Here is a 5,127-nt window from a genome sequence, read left to right as displayed (position 1 = left end):
TTTTTTTTTTTTGAGATATATACAAGAGTTGTTACATTCATGTACAGCCACTAGTACGCGTAGCGTTTCGGGCAAGTCCCTGGAATACGATCCCCTGCCGCGAAGAATCGTTTTTTCATCCAAGTACACATTTTACTGTTGCGTTAAACAGAGGTTACAGTTAAGGAATTGCGCCCAGTAAATCCTCCCCGGCCAGGATACGAACCCATGACATAGTGCTCGCGGAACGCCAGGCGAGTGTCTTACCATTACACCACGGAGACTAAATTATTTATTTACTAAGTCTTATTTAGTAAATAAGTATTTACTAAGGTTAATATTAAGTTAATGATTACTACATTATTTAGATACTATCGATAACATATATCGACGCTTTTACTGCTTATTTTCACGAGTATGGTATAAAAGTACGGTTAAGTTTTTAACTTTCAGATGGCGTATGTAACATATCAAGGATCATCATCATATATTTTAGCACGTGTCAAACAGATAACACAAACTATGTTATGAAAACAATGCACACTTCTAAATATATCCAAACAGTAAAGATACAGAATGAAGCTCATAGTAGCACAACAATAGAAAAATATTGCAAAGAATAAAGCAATTGTTGTTTCTTAGAGTTACCGGTTGATGCCCTTCTAGTCCCGAAATAAGTTTACCTCTTTCGCCTCAGCGCTCTGTCGCCGGTATCGCTAATTTTCTCATATATTTAACTCTAGTTTCCCTTCAAAACGCATAAATCTTTCGCCTTTTACTAAAGATTTCCGTGGGGGGGAACAACTCAATGAGTCTTAAATAGTTTTTTCTTGGCCCATTAAATTGGGCCTTATTACCCTTAATATTAGTAGTTCAAAGTAATAATACTGGGGCTACTTCGTGGCTTGGACAAAATAGAGGAACCTGTTTGCAGGAGACTAGTCAGCGGACTATCCCAAATATTATCCTAAAGCACAAACTGTAAATTATATAAATCTTCTTCCACCTGCCAAATAAGCAGTCAAATTAGAAGATTAAATAACATAAATAAAAACCCACCCGAAATATCAGTTTCCTTGGAGCGAAAGGAAACCATTGGACCAACCAAGAGATCCTCCTGGTCCAAATAATTCACACTAAGTAACCTCATTTATCTTTACCAACAAGGTTTGAAAAGAAAAGTACCTTTCATAAATGGTTTCCTCACAGAAGCAAATGCAGTATTTGCAACTTTCACAGAAATCTATACTAAAGATAATGTGGAGAGTGAGGTTTAGATTACATATTATAAGCACTATCTGTTATCTCACAAATGCACTCTACAATAGTTAGTTTAGTTCATTTGTTATGCACCCCATACCCATCTAGTGGGCGGTAGTGGAAAGGGTTACAGAGGCACATAATGGGCTCAGGGACTGAACCCCACAATTCATTTAGCTAAGCAAGTTACAATCTTGATGAGCTAGTTACAAAATTCAGTATAAGTCGTCACATCATAAATGGGTTCGAGATCGACCACAAATTCAGTTTCTAAATTAAGCAACTGACATATGTGGAGAGCTAGTGTCATAACTGATATGTTTGTCCTGCACACCGCCCCCTATCCAGTGGGCAGCGGTGGATAGGTTACAATCACTTAGTTACTACCTACAGTTAGCAAACTGGGGATATTTGGCTAAAATTTCTGGTACCAGATTATTTTGAATTTTATTATTATTAACATCTTTATTGACAAAATTAATTACAATTTTGCCTAATCTGAGGATTTTGATAGTCTTATTAAAGTGAGGATAATGCTAGTATTCACTGTCACGCAGGACAGAGGGCCATACATAAGACAATAGGTCTAAACTGTAGGCTGAAGCACATATCATGGTTACAATCAATGTTTTAATGTATGGATATGTGAAAACAACTTTCTACTGTGCACTCCCACACAAGGGCAGGGATGGGTTCATAAGTGATGCAGCTTAGAAGTAATGTAAATAAAAATTGTTCTTCATTCTTTAAAATAGTCAAGCAAATTTTGGGTAAATTGTTAGGATGTCGTCCAGAACACCTGAGTCAATAAATAGTTACACAGTTGGTGATACAAGAGGCCAGGAGGTCTAAAGTCCTCTACGGTTTCACATTCATCAATATAGTGTTCTAGTGAATGCATTAAAGGTTTATCACAGAGTTTACAATCTGAGTATTCTGGTAGTGGCTCAGCCTCATTAACCTGCCAGATGTGTCTATAGCCAAGGCGAATTCGCGCAATGACTACATCACATTGCCTGGTCCGGTTACTGTGCTGACCATACAAGAGTTATTATCATTGGCAAAAATTACATTCCATTTAATATTACAAGCTACTTCCGACAAACATTGTGATGGGTTATTTAAGGACTGCAGAGCACTTTTATAGTCACAGAAAATAACTCCACCACCATTGAGCTTAAGGTATTCAGTGGCTAGATAAATGCCCAATAGCTCGGTCTGTGTCGTGCTTGTCCAGTTGTTCAATCTCTGTGTACTAGTCATGATCATTTCATTCCCTTTATACACTGCACATGCACAACCTGTTCTACCAGTGCCTAACTGCACAGAGCCATCAGTAAAGGCATAGGATTCAGTCGGTTTGAGAATTTGAAGATGACTGTCAATGACTTCTAATGTTATACATCTCAAAATGTCAGTTATACATTTGTTTTACACTGATGGGGGTATAATGCAGAGAGACCTCCACATATTTCCAAGGGGGAATATAGTGAACAGTTTTATCAGGATTAAGAGACACATTCAGTTTCTGAAGATTATAGGCACAACAACTGAGCCACACACTGTAGGGAGCTTTTTGCGGCGGATTGAGGGAACAGTCAGAATTGTTTAGAATGGATCTCAATTTAATTTGAATAGAGCTGGGGGGACCATTATTTTTCAAAGTTTTGGCGCAAAACATAGTACTAAGTAGAACTATTCTTTCGTAAATGGAAGGTAAGTTTAGTTCCTTTCTCATGTTAACAATTCTGACAGTTCTAGGACAACCCAGGATGATGCGCATGGCATCATTCTGTACTACATCTAGGCCTTGTAATTGTTTAGGAGAAAAATTAAGAAGATGCAAGGCATAATAATCAACAACAGATCGTATAAAGGCAATATAAAAACTACGAGCATATTTTATGTTAATGCCAAATCCTTTGCCAACAAGAGTTTTGAGAGGTTTAAGACGCTCAACTAGTTTTTTGCGCAGGTTGCTGAGGAGGTTTGTATCATTAACCTCGACTCCAAGATATTTATAAGACTCGCACGTCTCCACGGGCACTCCATTAATAGTATAGTTAACATGAAGAGAATGGGGAATAAGAACCCTTGTTTTATCAACAGAGATTATGAGGCCACATTCTACTACTTTCTTGGAGAATGCATCAAGTAACATTTGTAACCTTGGTTTACTGTGTGCCATAATACAAATATCATCAGCATAACATATAACAGTTTCCGTAGGTTGTACAGGTATGTCATGGATAAGTTTGTGCATAAGTATATTAAAGAGCATAGGGCTTAGGACACCACCTTGAGGTGTGCCTAGTTCGAATGCATCTGTTCTTGTACTTTTAACTCCTTTAAATAGGACACTAGCACGCCTGTTGGATAGGTAGTTCTTTATCCAACTCAGAAGATTACCTTACTGCTCGGCTTAGACTCGGTTACAAGTATCTCTGGGAATTCTCATTATCTGCTGATGTAGACCTGACCAAATGTAAACTGTGTCAACAAAATTATTCGCACACCCTCTGTCACTATGTAATGGAGTGCGAAAAGATACGTGAATTTAGAGACAATTCTATAACCAATGTTCCAGCGATGTGTCAATATTTCATTCAAAATGATCTGCTACCAGAAATTTTAGCCAAATATCCCCAGTTTGCTAACTGTAGGTAGTAACTAAGTGATAGTAACCTATCCACCGCTGCCCACTGGATGGGGGGCGGTGTGCAGGACAAACATATCAATTGTGACATTAGCTCCCCACATATGTCAGTTGTTTAATTTAGAACCTGTACTTGAGGTCGATCTCGTACCCATTGTTGATGTGACGACTTATATTGAATTTTGTAACTAGCTCATCAAGATTGTAACTTGCTTAGCTAAATGAATTGTGGGGTTCAGTCCCTGAGCCCATTATGTTCCTCTGTAACCCTTTCCACTACCGCCCACAAGATGGGTATGGGGTGCATAATAAATGAACTAAACTAAAACTTTGATTCCAAATTCAGCAAGTTGCTCTAATATTATTTCGCCATTCGCTACATCGAAAGCTGACTTTAGGTCAATAAAGGCTGCCTGTGTCCCATCCTGGGAGTTTACAAAATATTCAGCAAAGCATGTTTGTGTGCTACACTTGGGCATGAACCCATATAGGTTTGGGGCCAGTTTTTCTTTGACCTGAAACATGACACGATTGAGAACAATTCTCTCCAAGACTTTACACATGCAAGATGTAAGGGAAATGGGTCTGAATTTTTGGAGAGTTAGGTTTAGGAATTGGTATTATGAGACTTTGTGTCCATTTCTTTGGCAAGATACCTTGTGAGAGACTCATTTGATAGAGGTCAAGCAGAGGGTGGCTAGGGACATCATTCAGTAAGCTCAAGGTGTTATAAGTTATACCATCCTCACCAGGGGCAGTTTGCTTAGGTTTTCCTAATGTTGATGTTAATTCAAAGGGAGTTATAGCAAACTGATCTGTTAAATCTGGTGAGGAGCGTGCTATTTCAATATTAAAGTTTCTGTTAATGTTGGTATGTCTTAAATGCTGCTGTATATCTGGGGGTAAGGAAGAAATTTGTGAGACACTAGACCATTGAGCTGGAACATTGGCTATAGAATTGTCTCTGATTTCACGTATCTTTTCGCACTCCATCACATAGTGACGGAGGGTGTGCGAATAATTTTGTTGACACAGTTTACATTTGGTCAGGTCTACATCAGCAGATAATGATAATTCCCAGAGATACTTGTAACCGAGTCTAAGCCGAGCAGTAGTAACATCTAGAAGTCTGCTAATTTTATTGGATGAACCATAGATGTGTGGCTTCTCTTGCATGATAGTATGATGATAGATGGAATTACTGGTGTCGATTTCACTTTGAGCCTCAGATC

The 5,127-nt window shown here is 38.4% G+C and overlaps 1 non-coding gene across 1 annotated transcript; it reads left to right on the top strand.

The window, feature by feature from the left end:
• The first annotated feature begins 713 nt into the window (after positions 1–713).
• On the top strand, positions 714–830 carry LOC123751881 (U5 spliceosomal RNA). The gene has a single exon (XR_006772141.1). It is a non-coding gene; the product is annotated as a U5 spliceosomal RNA (small nuclear RNA).
• The last annotated feature ends 4,297 nt before the right edge of the window (positions 831–5,127 follow it).

Source organism: Procambarus clarkii, chromosome 3 (assembly GCF_040958095.1).
Source record: "Procambarus clarkii isolate CNS0578487 chromosome 3, FALCON_Pclarkii_2.0, whole genome shotgun sequence".
NCBI lineage: Eukaryota > Metazoa > Arthropoda > Malacostraca > Decapoda > Cambaridae > Procambarus > Procambarus clarkii.
This window is presented reverse-complemented; position numbering and strand designations above follow the sequence as displayed.